The sequence below is a fragment of the Phyllostomus hastatus genome, unplaced genomic scaffold (assembly GCF_019186645.2).
Source record: "Phyllostomus hastatus isolate PE091 unplaced genomic scaffold, TTU_PhHast_1.1 phas_contig_210, whole genome shotgun sequence".
NCBI classification, from domain to species: domain Eukaryota; kingdom Metazoa; phylum Chordata; class Mammalia; order Chiroptera; family Phyllostomidae; genus Phyllostomus; species Phyllostomus hastatus.
This window is the reverse complement of record NW_025333737.1, coordinates 21,088,498-21,105,553: the sequence shown is the minus strand read 5'-3', so window position 1 is coordinate 21,105,553 and position 17,056 is coordinate 21,088,498. Positions and strand designations below refer to the sequence as shown.

The 17,056-nt window shown below is 48.6% G+C and overlaps 2 long non-coding RNA genes across 3 annotated transcripts in view; one reads left to right on the top strand and one right to left on the bottom strand.

Moving 5' to 3' along the window:
- Window positions 1-2,208: 2,208 nt before the first annotated feature.
- On the bottom strand, window positions 2,209-8,169 carry LOC123817761. The gene is made up of 3 exons (XR_006785486.1): window positions 8,130-8,169; window positions 4,088-4,182; window positions 2,209-2,378 (listed from the first exon to the last, which is right to left on the bottom strand). It is a non-coding gene; the product is annotated as an uncharacterized LOC123817761 (long non-coding RNA).
- Window positions 8,170-8,567: 398 nt separating this feature from the next.
- LOC123817544 overlaps window positions 8,568-17,056 on the top strand; it is a 35,982-nt gene continuing 27,493 nt past the window's right edge. For both annotated transcript variants that reach the window (XR_006785451.1, XR_006785452.1), the window contains exons 1-2: window positions 8,568-8,673; window positions 9,721-10,155. This is a non-coding gene — a long non-coding RNA (uncharacterized LOC123817544). The remainder of the gene's footprint in view (window positions 8,674-9,720; window positions 10,156-17,056) is intronic.

Sequence of the window (17,056 nt, the reverse complement as noted above, 5' to 3'; positions counted from 1 at the left end):
ATAACACATGACTTGTTACATGAGGGCATTGAGACCGATGAAAATGCCATTTTGACTCAAGGCAACCCGGCACCCCGAGTGGCTGCTGGAACGAAGAGGGCATTGGGGGAGGAACCGGTGAGAGCTGGATACAGCCTGGAGCTTGTGTAGCAGTAAGGTGCCCCGAGGGTTGCTCAGACGTACCCTGGTGACGTAGGGGTGACGTAGGGGGTGACATAGGGGCCAGATGTTAGGACAAACTAAAACCGGGTCGAGGGTATCCAGGAAATCTCAGGACTACCTGTATGACTTTTCTGTGAATGCAACATCACCAAAAGAAAAAGGTTACTTAAAAATGTTTCATTGCATTACTACTAAGTACAGTTTAAAAAACAACAAATATGCCTTTGAAATTATGGTCGACAATTAGCATCTTCCAAAACATACAAACTATCACTCTTTTGCCTTGGTGACCCAATATGGAAGACAATCTTGACGCCTTCAGCTAAGCAGTTGAAAATGCCCGCGGATTTTAGCAGCTGCTTGCCTTGTGGTCTCAGGACCCGCCCCCATGAAGCCAGAGAGGCGGGGGAAGCACGGTTGGAGTTTTGTTCGCTGTGAGCGAGGTGGGCGTTCCAGCTAGCTCGTGCCATGCCAGGGTGTGAAGGGTTAACGTTTCCCACAGAGCTCACTGGAGTGGACTTGTCTCCGCAGCTGTAGAAGAGTTTCAAATATTTTTGAAAGCTGACATCTCTGGAGAACCCGTGAAGCATATCTGGGGCTTTGCCAAGCACAACTTGAAAACCACCGGTCTGATCGCAAATGCCCATTTTGCAGACGAAGAAACTGAGGTCTGGAGGGGGCAGGACTGAGGTCCCACCACAAGATGAGCGTGTCGTAGTTCCCATCGTGAGATTTCTTCCTGTGGACCGATGTAGCTGGATTATTCTTTCTGGCTGCTGGGTTGAAATTCCCCGAAGGCTTCAGCCTCTCACTTCTCTTCCTGATGGTCATTGATGCCTTTTCCATGATTTATAGTTTTAGTGACTATCTTGAATATGCCTCCTATTCACCTGTCTGTTGCTTCTCTAGGGCACAACCCTAAAAGTGCACGTGCTGGGTGGCCGATCAGGTGTGCATACCCTCGACTTCACTAGAAAATGCCAACTTGCTTCTGTAAGAACTACACCCCCCTCCACAGCAGAGTGGGGCTCCCTGTGGCACCCCAGCGTCACCACTACTTGGGATGGTCAGAATGGAAGGGTGCGGTGTCCCCCATCTCTCTGGTATGTGGCCTTGGGCCAGGCCACTGCCCCCTGCCCCCAACCTGGCTCTCCTTCCTCATCCGTGACATGAGGAGGCAGACCTAGCCCAGGCTCCTAACTGAAGTGATTTTACTCAAAATTAAATTTCACAACCTCCCCCATAGAAACATGTTTTTGCGGTATTAGAGAATTGAGAAAAGACTCATGAGCGTGGGCTGCTATGAGTTCAGTAATGGGTTACAGTGAGTTTGTATTTCATTAAATGCAGTGACGTGGAAGACGTACGTTTTGAAGTGGCCCTACGTGTATGCAGGATCAGCGTACGCGTTCAGCCTGTAAAGCATTTACAAAGACGTATACACATGTCCGGGCGCACGCTCCACGCCCCGGGTTTATCCACGTCTCCACTCTCTCCACCACGGTTGGGAACTGCTGGACCAGGGAATGTCAGTCAAGGCACGAGAAGGCAGCGCAGTGGTTTTGCAAAGCCCTAGATCTGCCTCCTGGTCTTGCCATTGACGGTGTGACCTCGGGCCATTTTAACTTCTGGGACCCTAGTTTTCTCTCACGTGTGTGCACACACATCAGGCACTGTCCTAAATGCACTTTATATATTCGCTCATATACTTAACAACAGTTCCTGGTACATAGGTGATCTCAAAATGTTAGCTCTTATTATTATCACAGTTAATCCTGCCAACAATCATACAAGGGAGTTATCACTCATTTATTTATTCAATAGATATTTATTGAGCACAGCCACGTGGATGGCGTGGCTTAGGCCCTGGGGATGCATCTGGGAGCAAACCAGTCACAAATCTCTGCCTTTGTGGAGCACATCATTCGTCCAGTTTTACATGGAAGGAGCCCGGGGAGGTCAGGTGCCTGGTCGGAGTCCACACCGTGACTGGAACAGATGCACGGAGCGGGTTCCTGCACCCAGTCCCTTCCCGCGGCACCTGCAGCAGCTGCTCTGGCCTCGTGACCCTTGCTCACGACCCTGGACTGAGCAGGGCACATGATTCCCATACCAGGGTTTTTTGTACGTGGAACCACGTCTGTCAGTGGAAGCCGTAAGAGGAAAACTTGGAAGCTGTCGGCTGCCATGTTTCCTTCTGTATGGAGAGTGCCCCTCTGGAGGGAGAGATAAATAGAGCCAAGACACAGGGAGAAGCAGAGGTGTGGGGGGCGGAGGGGGGAGACAGAGAGATGGGGAGTGGAGAGAGGGGTGGAGGAGAGGGAGAGAGAATGAGACATGCAGATGCTCCAGCCACATTCCTCTCTTCAAGTTCCTGAAGATACCCAGTCTCCTCACAACAAAGTCCCTTCTTTGGCTTAAACTTGCGACCGAAGGAATCCCACTTCACAGCATGGGACAGGGCAGGTGCCTCTGAGCAACTGCTCTGGGATCCCTTGAGCTCCTGCTGCACCACCACGGCCTTGTGGTGTCTGGGGCCGAGGGTGTCCTGCTCTTAGATAACTTTGCAATAGATCCTCTACCTTCAGAGCATGTGGCTGCAACCTAACTCTTCATAAATCAGGCGGGAGCTTCCTGCATGGCGAAGAGCCTCGGCCATACATCATTTTTGTTTTCCTCTTGGGGAGAACAGCTATGCTACAGCAATAACCTGCCACGTATATGTCTCAGAGCCCTATTTATATAGCCATATGGATAAATATATATAAATAGGACTGTGGAATAATAGATTAAGGGATCTGCTCATCCATAGAAGACTTATGGGGCTTTCAGGACCTAATGGCGGCCTGATTCAGTAAGAAAAATGGGTCTTCGGCAGGATGTGGCCGAGAATTAGACGAGCCCATAACCTGATAGAAAGCTCACTGGGGAGATGCTGCGGTGGGGAGGGCTGAGCGAGGAGCCAGAAGTTTGGCCGAGTGAGCTGGAGGAGGGAGTGAGCAGAGCAGGACTGTGGAAAAGCGTGAGCCCTGAGCTGCCTTCCCTGCGCAGCCCCTATTTTTCCGTGACCTTGGCAGGTCACTGGCCACCTCTGAGCCTCGGCTCCTCATATGTAAGTGAGGAATGCAGGCTCTCGGACCTCGGCATTCAGCTTTTCCGCTCTGACACGAACAGGACTCCGAGCTCCGTGGCTGCTGCCCTCAGGAGGTTGAAAAGATCTCAGTTAGGTGGAGGTTAGCCCTCGACCTTGAACGATCACTGCTGGCTGTGGTGGATCTTCTACCTTCTGAAGGCTTCCTCAGAAGGGACCTGCAGTCACAGGACCTAAGGTCCTGGGCAGTCTAAATACCCATAACCACAGCTGCTACGGTGACCACCCCGTGACCCTGCATGCCTGGGTGCTCTGGGCTCATGACCCGCGGCTAACACTCACTGGGCACTCCAGTGCACTCGGCACCATCCTACGTACTTCGCCCGTATCATCTTGCTTCATCCTCATGAGAACCCAGGGAGGTAGGAGCCGTTATTTTCCCCACTTGCGGATGAGGAAGCATGGAGAGGCCGGGCGGCTGGTCCCAGGCCACAGGACCAGAGAGCGGTGGCACCCCGTGCAGCCTGACTCCAGCATCCATCCGCATTGCTCATCTCCGCTGTGGACTGCCCACATACGGGGAGAAACTCAGGCTGCAAGAGGTTAATGGATGTGTGAACAGTGCAGGTCCTTGGAATTCTCAGGCCTGTCAGTTTCGTGGGAAGGGATATAGAGAAAAAGTATTCTCACAGCTTTCTTTCAGCTTTTCCAAGTCAGCCGATTTTTTTTAAGCAAAAGTCTATTTACAGAAGCGACATATAGGACCCAAGATGACCACCTGTTGGCCGTGCTTCAGTGAACCCCCGAATCAGTGACGGACTTGATGCAACGGACCTGGTGCTGTGGGCGCTTTCAGGATTTCAGGCTGTTTCTTGCTCCCTCCGCAGGCTGGAACCAGGCTGTTGTGACTTGATGAGGACGCACGTCTCCTGGGGTGTAATAACGCAGCTGGTGTTAGACCCGGTGCCCAAGAGAGAACATTTGCTATTTGGGAAGAGTTCATCCTAAAGCTTCTTTTTTTTGGCTCCTGCCTTTGGGACTGGCATTGCAGAGGTGGGGCCCGGCAAGACTGCTGCCTTATTAATCCTCCTTCAGTCATCTTAGCGCTCATCACAAAATGTATTGAGCACTTGTAATGTGCCAGGCCCAGTGCTGGAGACTGACTGAATTCTCCTAACACCTGTGCGGGGCAGTGCCTGTGTCCGGCAGAGACAGGGGGCTGAGGCACTGCGGATGGGTGGACAGCCAGTCTGCCCGCGGGGTTCAGCCAGCAAGGGGCCAGCCTGGGACTAGAGCCCCGACTCCCACGAGAGGCTGTTAACACCGGGCTCTGCTACTCCCAGGACCAACCATCAAGTTTTCGAAGAAAAATGAAAATGTGGGGCCACCCGTTCAACAGTTATTAAGAATGTCAAGCCCTGATTGGTATGACTCAGTTGGTTGGGCCTCATCCTGCAGAATGAAAGGCCACCGGTTCGATTCCCGGTCAGGGAACATGCCTGGGTTGAGGGTTTGTTCCCCACTGGGGGGCGTGTGTGAGAGGCAACCAGTAGATGCTTCTCGCTCACATCAGGGTTTCTCTCCCTCTCTCCCTCCCTTCCCCTCTCTCTAAAATAAATAAATAAAATAAAACAAGAATTTCAAGATGATGACAGCAGAGTATTCACTGACTGTGGGCCCTTCTGAGTGTGACCGCACAGGACACACGCCCAGCAAGTCAGCCCTGACTTCCCGCTTAGGGCGTTTTCCTGGTATCTGCCAGCTCCCTGGGCCTCTTCTCCCAGGCTGTGTTTTCACAGTTGCAAAACCCCCTCGGCCGGGGCAGTGTGCCTTAGGACTCCCTGGAAGCCGCGAGAAGAAGCGGTGTCCCTGGGCTTTGGGAGGCCTCGGGCAGCTGCAGCTCCCCTCCAGACAGGAGGCAGACAGGGCTCCGTGCCTGGACTGGCACCCTGAGGCCACCCCCTGCCCCATCCCTGCGCCCGCTCAGGCGGACCCTACCCATCCTCAGGCCGCACGCTGGGAGTCCGGGCACCCCCTGCTCGGCCTCGCTCGGCCCGGGGCTGTGTCCGTGACAGGGCCTCCCGGAGATTCTGACAGACCCTTGCCCTTTCTTTAAGCGTGGCTTTATTAAACCATAAAGAAATGTCAGCTGTGGTGCCTTTCAAATGTGTACATGTTTAAAATTAAGGCCCTCAGCACAAAAATAATGCAATATGTGTGCTTTTCCCAAGACAGCTCCTGGATGTATTCATTCGGGGCTCGCACAGACAGTACAATCTGGTAAAGCATTATAATTATTTTTTCATTTTTATTGAGATATAATACACATCGAATCAAATATACATGAAGTGCACTGATCCTACTTGTACAACCTGATGGTTTTTACATATGTATGCACCTCTGGAACCACCACCCAGGTCGGGTTTTCGACAGCACCTGGAACGTTCTCTCTCGTGCCCTGGAAGTCAATACCCACCAAGAGGTAATCACCATATGACTTCAGTCACCATGGGCCGGTTTTCCTGTTCTTGAGTTTCAGATAAATGGGACAGTGCAGTGTGTATTCTCTCGTGTCTGGCTCCTTTCATTGAACATAATGTCTGAGCTCGTCCCTGTCTTTGCCTGCAGCGGTGGTTTATTTTTATTGCAATGTAGCATTCCATTATGTGAATGCTCACAATTTATTTACCCATTCTCTTGCTGGTGGGCATCTGGGTTATTTTCAGTTTGCAGCTATTAGGAATAAACTGTTAGGACTATTTACTATTGACTGAATGTTTGCATCCGCTGCCCACCCCCAAATTCTGTGTTGAAACCTAATCCCCATGGTGATGGTGTTTGGAGGTGCGGCCTTGGGGAAGGATGAGGTGGATTCCTCATTAGTGACACTAGTGTCCTTATCAAAGAGACCCCAGAGAAACCCCCTGCCCCTTCCACCACTTATGGCCACAGCAAGAAGACTGCTATCTATGAAACAGGAAGCAGTTCTCACCAGACCCCAAGTCTGTCAGAACCTTGATCTTGGACTTCCCAGCCTCCAGAACTGTGGGAAACAAATTCCTGTCACTAATAAGCCCTTCAGTCCATGGCCTTTCTGTTAGAGCAGCCCAAACGGACTGAGACAAGGTTCTTGCACGTGCTTTTGGTGGCCACATTGCCCCATTTCCCTTGGATGGGGCAGGATGTCCCGCTCCAGAACATGCTGGCCAACAGCCGCCTGCAGCGGTCGAACCGGTCACCACTCTCAGCGGCACAGGAGGGCAGGGGGTCCGTGTTAGCAATGGAGGCGAATGCCACCTGCTGTCATCCTTCCAGCTGAAGGCCATATTCTGGAGAGACGGCAAAGTTCAAGCAGGGCGTCCCTGAGGCCTGGGCAAGCCCCCTGGGGCCCCACCATGTCCCTAGCTGAGAACACTCCGCGGAGGTGCGGCTTTGTCTCGGGAACTGCCTGCATCAGTCAGGGTTCCCCAGAGAGCAGAGCCGACAGGACAGGGAGAGAGAGATGGAAGAGGGTGTTTGTTACTGGAACCGGCACGTGTGAGGTAGGGTCTGCCGTCTGCAGGCTGGGGGACCAGGGGGGCTGGCGGTGTGATTCAGCCTGGGGGCGCAGGTCTGGGAACTGACCGGGAGCTCCGGCGTCCGAGGGCAGGAGAAGACGCACGCCCCTGCTCAGACAGACAGCGTGCTCATTCTCCCTCTGCCTCTCTGTTCATGCGCCAGGGGGCTGGGTCATGCCCGCCTGCATCTGGGGAGGGCAGTCTTTACTCAGCCTACCGATTCGAATCTCTTCTAGAAACACCTTCATGGACACACCTGAAATTATGTTCTACCACTTCTCTGGGCATCCCTTAGCCCAGTCACGCTGTCCCATAAAATTAACCTCCACACTGCCCGCCATACCTCAGCCTTTCCTCATCACCCTCCAGCCCCCCAAGTGACCCAATTTGACCATTCTGTCCCAGAGGTAATGAGAGGGGCAACTACACCAAGAAAGAGAGAGCCAGATGGGAGAAAGGAGGGAAAAGAGTTGACCCTCTGTTACAATGTCTGTCTGTGGAATACCTAATTTAAAATTCTCAAGTCCTTTAGTGGACGTTTTGTGGGCAGTTCTCATACACCAGGGACCTTGCAAATTCCCACAACCTTGCAAATTTGCTATTAACCATTTCCCTGTGTCAGGCACCTTGCTAGTATTCATTATCGCTCAGCTTCACGACGCCTCCACGTAGAAAAGAGAAGAAGGCAGAGCAGAAAGACAAGTAACACGTGCAGGGTCACATGGCTGGTAAGATCCATCAAAGGGCTTGCACCAGGCTGTCTGGCATGGCGGGGAGGCCACGTGCTATCTCGACAAGGCTCCATTATTGTAAGTTTTACACACCCACGTGTGCACACGTGCGCACGCGTACACAGATGCACGTGTGTGAACACCACTCCCTCTGACAGACGTCGCTCTTTCAGGAAGACTAAGCACAAGTGAACGTTTCATAAATTGACTTACATTATTTACCAGGATAACTGACTAAAAAAAAAAAAGATCTGAAAGGAGACACAGGGCGAGGCCACTGGAAAATATAACCCTAATTTTTCTTTTGTGTAAATCTATAGGGTTTTATAGTTTGAAGTTGCTTAAAACCCCACGGCCCTCCCACTCACCCCCAACCTTGCACCGCCCCTCACACCCATGCTGGCATTCTCATGTGCAGAGTGCGAGAAGCTCAGCGTCTTCTCCTGCTCTGCAGTGACCTGAAGTGGGCCACAGGCTCTTTGGTCGGGCCAGGCTGGTTAGGAGGGGTCCACAGCCCGCAGGAGTCAGGCTGATGCCTGACAGGCAGTTTCTGGTTTTCTCCCTACCCCCCACCCCGCCCCTTCTCACCTCACTGCTCCCAGAGGGCCAGTTCCTTCAGCCAGGCCTGTTTATTTCAGAGTCAGTGAAGTGAGCGAACACAGTGAAGCAATAGAAAGTGATGTTTTCCTGTTCCAAAAATACTTGTCCTTTCTGTTTGTCCCCTTGGAGAGGTGGGAGGAGCAAGCCATGGGCCCTGCATGGGGCTCACTCACTCCGTGGGAGGGGGACAGCCTCTCTGGAGCTCAGCAGGACCCTCCTGCTACGGTCCTCATTCATCCAGGGGAACAGCTTCAGTGCCAGCTGCACAGCCGCAGCTGGGCCTCCACTCACTCCTGCTGCCCAGCCCACCCCTCCCAGAGCTTCCCCTTGAACTACCCAGGTAGCAAAGGGTCCTTGGCAGGGGACCATCACCCCACTTCCCAGGAACAGCAGAGCTAACAGCCAGTAGCCGCAGCAGGGCCAGGGCAAGCAGTGGGTGAGGGCGGGCTTTGCTTTTAGTTTCCAGCAGGGCCAGCCTCAGTGTGAGGACCAGAGCCACGGCAGCCCAGAAAGTAACAGATGGGTGAAGAAGGTAAGATGTAAGGAGGAAAATGTGTGTGTTTTTTTTTAAAGATTTTATTTATTTTTAGAGAGGGAAGGGAGGGAGATAGAGAGAGAGAGAAACATCAATGTGCGGTTGCTGGGGGTTATGGCCTGCAACCCAGGCATGTACCCTGGCTGGGAATCGAACCTGTGACACTTTGGTTCACAGCCTGCGCTCAATCCACTGAGCTATGCCAGCCAGGGCTGTGAGTTTTTTTTAAAGTATCTACTATGTGCCAGGAACTACATAAGGTACTCCATATACCTTATCCTATTTGGTCTTTATAACAACTCAATGAAATAGATACTGTTTATGAGTATACCCAGGACCAGCTGTCACTCACAGGCCTACACCCACGAGGTTACACAGGACCTGTGCTCAGGAGGAGCCCTGCACACAGCTCAATGCCACCTTGAAATTCTCAGTAAATTTTTGACAGGGAGTCTCATATTTCTATTGTGAAGATTTTATTTATTTATTTTTAGACAGAGGGGAAGGGAGGGAGGGAGGAAGAGAGGGAGAGAAACATCAATGTGTGGTTGTCTCTTGCACACTCCCTCCTGGGGACCTGGCCCTCAACCCAGGCACGTGCCCTGAGCAGGAATCACAGTGGCGACCCTTTGGTTCACAGGCAAGTGCTCAATCCACTGAGCCACACCAGCCAGGAGCTTGCATTTCTATTTTATACTGGGCGCTGCAAATTCAGTAGCCAGTCCTGATTATGCCCACTTTACCAAGTGAGGAAACCAAGGTTCTGAAAGTTTACAGAACCTGCCCAAGGTCACAGCCTGGAAAGCGTGGATTTAGCACTTGGACTCAGAGCTGTCTGAGTACCAAGGCCACACTCTGCAACCGTACAGGCATTTCACCCAAACGGGTGTATTTATTGTGCGATGGTCAGCACTGAGGCCCGAGGGCAGGAGTGTGCCTGGTGAACCACTGGAGCTGGGACAAGTGTGGTGACGATAAAGCCACATTTGCTGTGTCACCAAGCCTCTGGATCCCAATCTCCTTTTCTTTTCTTTTTTATTCCAGTCACATGACTGTTGCCTGGGGAGACAATTTGGGAACAGTCACCCAAGCAGGACAAGTGAGGGGCTGCTTCTCTCAAGGGGCGATGATGGCCTTCCAGGAGAAGATGTGGGGATGCCCCTGAAAACACGGCTTCATGGATCAACAGAGGGAGCCTTGTTACAGGGCTGAGGCCCCTGGCCACGCCCTGGGCAGCAGCCCTGAGGACAGGTCAGGAGCCATTTTCACTAGGTTGCCAGGGTCCTTTCAGCTCCAGCAAATAACACAGCAAGCTCCGGGGCTCACTCCGCCGCAGGGACAGGAGCTCTGCAGTCTCGAGGCGTGTCTCAGAAGAACAGGGCCAGCCTTGTCATCCAGCATGAAGTCCCGGGAGAAAAAAATACCAGCACAGTTGACAGCAGTGACTCACCTTCTTCCTCCGAAGTGGCTCTGAATTCAGTGAGTGATCCTGTGGGCTCAGGTCCTCGGGAGCCACCCTGCCCCCTGCCCAGCACCCTGTTGTCTTTCTTCCTTTGCCAACTCATTCCTTTCCTCAGGCCGTGTGCAGAATCCACACTGTGCTCCGGTGGGACCATTGAGAACTTCGACTCCAAGGCAGTGGTGGGAGGGAGAGAAGAGGGGAAGGGATATTAAGGGGCAGGATGGACAGACTTGGGGCAGGATGGACAGACTTGGTCCAGGATGTAGGGGCGTGGCGTGGTAGGGAAGGCAAATGGGGGTTGACTTTCTGGATGCACTCCTTGATAACAGTCATCAGCCTTTACTTGAGTGCCAATTTTGTGTTAGATAATATATTAAGTGTACCCAGTGTACTGTTGCCTTGAAATCCTCATTATACCCATTTCACAGATGGAGAAACCGAGCCTCAACTGGGAAAACACTTGCCTCAGGTCACAGAGCTTTAAAGTAGTTCTCAAACCTTAGCACCTATTGGAATCACCTGGAATGCTTGTTAAACTAGAGAGTACTGGGCCCTACCCCCAGAATTTGTGATTCAGTAGGTCTGGGGTGGAGCTGAGAATCTGCATGTCTAACAAGTTCCCAGGTGATGCTGATACTGTTGATCCAGGGACCACACTTTGGGAACCACTGCTTCTCAACGGCCACGTGTTTCTCAGCCCTAGCTGAGCACTGGAATCGCTGGAGCACTTTGAAACTCTGATGGCAGCTGGCTGTCCTCTCTGAAAGTCTGACCGCATTGGTCTACAATGGCGTCCGGACTTCGGCATTAAAAAAAAACCCAAAACCCTCTGGGTGTTTCTCCTGTGCAGCCAGGGATGAGAACCACCATTCTAAACTCTGTCAGTAGGGAAGAGAGGCAAAATAGCAAGTTTCTAGAGGAAAATAATGGTCCCTTTTCACTGATATACAGAAACATAATGGCCTCTGCTTTCAAGTTCAAAATCTCCAGCATTACAAACCAATCTGCTCAGGCCCAGCTAGATCCTAATTGAGTTTCCTTTTTGGGGCTGGGTGCTTTTCCAAGGACCCAAGTGCCGACTGATTGGGGTCAACCGGCTGGTGGGAAATGACCAGATGGAAATCCACTGAGAAGCTGATGACAGCTCTCCCTTACACTGGGCATTTTCCTTACAAATAGTAATCTGTGGTGATTTCACTGAAGTTTGTGGCAGCATGTTTTATGACCAAAGTCCTTGCATAATTACACAACAGAAATGTATTTGAAATTGCTTAAATGGTTATATATAGGTAGGATTTGCTTGAGCATTTGATGTGCTTTTAAGAAGTCTGTATTCAGTTGGATTACCTTTGAAACGTGCTTTTGAAAGTGGAGTTTGCTGTTTCCAGTTCAGTGCTGAGAAAGAGGAGGGCGGGTGCTCTGTATAACCTAAAAGTGATAGTGCTTTTTATAGGGCTGGCATAAATTATTTTTAAGGATGATTAAATTGTATCTGGTGGTGGATTGTTTCAGAAATAACTGGGTAGGCTTGCAGTTACTGCCTTAAAATGCAAAGAAAGTTAAAACAAAAAACAAAAAAGTCCCTGGGTCTCATCAAAATGAAAACAAAAATGGTGGCGATGTTAACTGGACAGAGCAGGAGGAAAAGCAGTTGGAATCATGGGTCGGCGCGGCCTCCGATTGGCAGCCCAGCCCGAGAAGGCGTCCTGAGCAGGGCTCAAGTCCGGTGCCCGCAGAAGAGGGCCCAGCACGGGCCCCACCTGCAGAGAGGGGCTCATTGGCCCCTCCACAGCTGTGGACCCAAGGCTGCCAAAATGTCTGAGTTCTCAAAAGACAGAAATCCAGATTTTAGTATAAACGTTTCTGATTTAAAATTTTTTGCTTAAATACAATAAATCATGTGACGTGGGCTGTCTGCAGATCACACCAGCGACTTCGTCCAACCCCAGGATTTTGCAGAGGAGGAAACACGGTCCAGGGCTTACTGGCTTACCAATTTAAATAAAGGCGGGGAACTCCGAGCTGTTTTCCCTGCAAGGCACTCACAGCCTGGTGAGGGAAAAGGCAGGAAATGGGTGGGTTGTGACCTTGGCCACAGGAGGCTGTGAGCATGGACAAGGGGTGATCTGGTTCCGCCTGGGATCCGACAGGACTTCCCTCCGGGGAGGAATTCTCAGCTGAGTTCCCGAGGAATGGGGGTCACCTTCTTGGAATGGTGATGCTGGAAGAAGGGACAACGTCGGCAAAGACCCAGGGACTGGTATGGTTGGAGAACTGCAAAAGGCTGTGAGACTGAACCAGGTACAGAACCTGAAAGCTCACGGGCTGAGCGAGGAACTGGGAGATTTCAATATAGCTGAAACTCTAGTCTACTTCCCCACCGTGGTGTGGGGGAAAGGTGGGTTCAGTGTCTGAGAATCTGGATGGAGCTCAGCCGAGCCTGGAGGAGAAAAGGGTGACAATGTCAGGTGATGAAGTATAGTTTTGGCTTTTTTTTTTTCTCCTGTACTTGCTCTGAAATGAACATTCCAAGCTCCGGCATCATAATGTCTGAAAAGCTGCCTGATTCCTCCACAGAAATGACTGATTCTGCTTTTACCAGCTCCCGATGCTTTAAGTGGATGGGTCTTCACATGTCAATAATCAACGTGATTTCCCTTCTGTAACCTTGGCATTCATTGCACCTGACTGGGGAGGAGTTCTTTTTTTCAGCCTTGATGCCTTAGCTTGGAGGAAGGGAGGAAGAAGCAATTCAGATTGCTCTTATGTGCTATCGTGTGTTTGAGAGGAGTTCCTCTTCTTCTTGTTGTTCTCCTCCTCCTCTTCCTCCTTCTTCTTCTCTTTTCACATTTTTCTCAAGAGGGACCACTAGATGTGAACAGGAATAAAGATTGTCCTGTTTCCTCCCTGGGTCGATTGTTGATCGGCTGTCTCTGGGGCTTTTCTCAGTTTCGAGGCCCCATAGTTGCTAGTGTTTCTGGCATTGGAATAGACTTGGGGGTCTAGACTCTGCTGTCCCTGCCCTTGTAAAGCATGCAGTCTTGTGAAGAGAGCCGTGTGAGATCAAAGTCACGGCAAGGTCAGTGACAGGCCCTCGGGGTGTGCGATGAGGAGTTTGATTTCTTTTATTGTTTTAAAGCTGATTCCGCCGCCGGCAGACATCCTGATGTGCCATTGACTCTTTTCAATTAAAAAGAGAAGAAATTGGGGTAAAAATTCACGTACCATAAAAGTCACCATTTAAACCACTTCCGAGTGTACAATTCAGTGATTTTAGTATCCATGTTATGCAGCCATCACCACTATGTAATTTCAGAAAAAAAAAAAAATCATTACTCTCCAGAGGAACCCCTGCTCATTAAGTAGCCACCTCCTACTTCCCCTTTCCCAGTCCCTGGCAAACACCAATCTACTTTCTGTCTCCATGGATTTGCCCATCCTGGACACTTCAGATAAATGGAATCACACAGTCCGTAGCCTTTTCTGTCTGGCTTCTTCCACTTCGCAGATTTCCAGTTTCATCCTTGTTGCAGTATATATCAGAACTTCATTGCTTTTTATGGTGGAATAATATTCCATTGTATAAATATATCACATTTTGATTATCCATTCATCAGTTGATGGACATATGGGTTGTTTCTACCTTTTGGCGACTGTAAATAGTGTTGCCGTGAACATTTGCGTAGAAATTTTTGTTTGAACATTTGTTTTCAACTCTTTTGGGTATATACCAAAGAGTGGAATTGCTGGGACATATGGTAATTCTATGTTTAACTTTTTGAGGAACTGCCAAACTATTTTCCACAGAGGCTGAACCATTTTACATTCCCATTAGCAAATTATGAGAGTTCCAATTTCTCCACATCCTCATCAACACTTTATTATTTGTTTTCTTGATTATGTCCATCCTCATGGGTATGAAGTGGTATCTCATTATAGTTTTGATTTTCATTTCCCTAATGACTGATGATGTTGAGCATCTTTTAATGTGCTTGTTGGCCATTTGTGTATTTTTTTTTTGAGAAATGTCTATTCAAGTCTTGTTTATCATTAAATTGTGTTGTTTATCTATTTGTTGTTGAGTTGTAAGGGTGATTTATATATTCTGGATACTAGACTCTTATCAGATATATGATTTACAATATCCTCTCCTATTCTGTGGTTGTCTTTTCACTTTCTTGATAGTGTCCTTCGATATACAAAGTTTTTAAATCCTGATGAACTTTAATTTATTTATGTTTTCTTTTATTGCTTGTGCTTTGGTGTTATATTTAAGAAACTATTGCCTAATCCAAGGTCACAAAGATTTACACCTATGTTTTCTTCTAAGAGTTCAATAGTGTTAGATTTTACATTTAGGTCTTCCATTCACTTTGAATTAATTTTTGTTTATGACATGACATGGGAGTCCAACTTCGCTCTTTTGCATGTGCACACCCCATTGTTCTAGCAACACTTACTGAAAACACCCATTCTTCTTTTACCATTGAACGAACGGTCTAGGCACCCTTGTCAGAAATTAATTGGTCATGCCCTGGCTGGTGTGGCTCAGTGGACTGAGTGCCAACCTGAGAACCAAAGGGTCGCTGGTTCGATTCCCAGTCAGGGCACATGCCTGGGTTGCAGGCCAGGTTCCCAGTAGGGAACGCATGATAGACAACCTCACATTGATGTTTCCCTCCCTCTTTTCTCCTTCCCTTCCCATCTCTCTAAAAATAAATAACTAAAATCTTAAAAAAAAAAAGAATTCAGGAATGAACCCATTTACATATGACCATAAAGATTTTATTGATCCAGGCATGTGCCCTGACTAGGAATCGAACCAGTGACCCTTTGGTTCACAGGCCAGCACTCTTTCCACTGAACCACACCAGCCAGGGTTATTCCTGGATTGTTAATTCTATTTCCTTGATCTATATATTTATCTTACATCAGCACCACAATTCAGATAATTGTAGCTTTGTAATAAATTTAAACTGGAGAGCCATGAGACTTCCAACTTTGTTCTTTTTTTCCCCGTCATTTAGGCTATCTGAGTCACTTGCAGGTCCATATGAATTACAGGATAAGCTTGTTCATTTCTGCAAAGAAGGCAGTGGGAGTTTTGATAGAGTTTGCAATGAAGCTGTAGATCAATTTGGAGAGTATTGCCATCTTCACTATGTTAAGTCTGCCAATTCGTGAACCCAAGATGTCTTTCCATTTATTTAGTTTTCTTTAATTTCTTTTAACAACATTTTGCAGTTTTCAGTGTACGAATCTTGCACTTCTTTGGTTAAATTTATTCCCAATATTTTGTTCTTTTTGATGCTGTTGTGAATGGAATTGTCTTCTTAAATTCTTTTTTGAAATGGTCATTGCTAATGTACAGAAACATAGCTGATTTTTGTATATTGATCCTATAGCCTTTTATTAGCTCTCTTACATTGTTTTGGTGTGTGTGAAATTTGTTGTGTTTTTTTTTATATGTATGACCAGGCCATCTGTACACAGAGACAGTTTTACTTGTTTCTTTCCATTCTGGATTCCCTTCCTCCCCTCCCCACCCCCTTGCTTAATTGCCCTGATTAGAACTTTTAGTACAACATTGAGTAGAGGTGGCAAGAGTGAACTCCTTACTCACTCCTGATCTGGGGGGGAAAGCATTCAGTCTTTCACCATTGTGTGATGTTAGCAGAGGGTTTTTCATTGATGCTGTTATAAAGGTAGAGGAAGATTTTCTTCTACGCTTAGTTCGTTGAGTGTTGTTTGTTGTTTTATTATAAAAGAGTGTTGGGTATTTTCTCAAATTATTTGTCTGTATCTATTGAGGTACATGTAGGTTTTTTCCCATTTTCTATTAATATTGTACTGGGCACATGATACAGATTCAGTAAGTATGTATTGACTCAGTGCTGTAAATGCCACAACCCTGTCAACAGCAAAATGGCTCTGTGGTGTGTTTCAGCTGTGTGTGGGTGTGGTGCTGGTTGGCTGTGCCGTTGTTTCCGTAGCATCTAAGGGCTGCTGCCAGTCATCACTGCTCTTTCTCCAGCAGATTTTTGACTTACAAAAACCTCTCAGAAAGGGCTGTGTAAGGGTCTGGGTAGTTGAATCTCCTCCAGTCAAAGCAGACTGGACAACTACACAGGGATTCTATGACCTTGACCTTTTTAACATTTGGGTTAGCCAAAGCAGACAAGAGATCTTTACCTTCTGAATGTTCAGATCTAAAACATTAATGTCGTATCCTCAGCACATTCATTGTGCATTAGAAAGCTACAGAGTTAATTCCCAGACTCCATTCCTGTTCATCTCGGTGACTAGATAAAAACTAACTTTGGGACCTCAATTATCTGCTGGAGTCGCATGTGGACTTTGCCGGCAGTAATATTGATGAAGCTGGCAATCATTTTCTCCCACTTGCAGAGCCGTTCGCAATCCCATCCAGAGAAATCTGTCCTTCAAGTGCATCCAGAGTGGGTGTTATTTTTCTCTTCTGTTGTAGAAGGAGTTTTGGGTCCCTGAATCTTTAACCCTTTATGCTCCATGACACAGTCCTACTTGACTGAAGACGTTAAATAATACCACTGACATTAGAATTGCCTTTCATGGTTTAGGAAGCACTTGGATGTTATATATCTCCACCAGTCCTCATCGTTGACCATGCTAGTCGTGTTGGCCATGCCCATTTGTCAGGTGGGGAAACTGAGGTTCAGAGAGTAAGTTAAATCACCTGCCTGTATCATCCAGCTGGTAAGGGGCAGAGAGATGGGGCTCAGAAACTTGGCTTTCTGACTCATATTGTACGTGTTTCTCTAAGCTATGAGGCTTCATCAGACAGGGGCAGATGCTTTCAAAAGGCCACAGACAGAAAAGACCAAGGCTTCTCCTTGGTTCAGTGGTTTGTAGGGGTGATGAAAGGCAAAGTCTGATTGA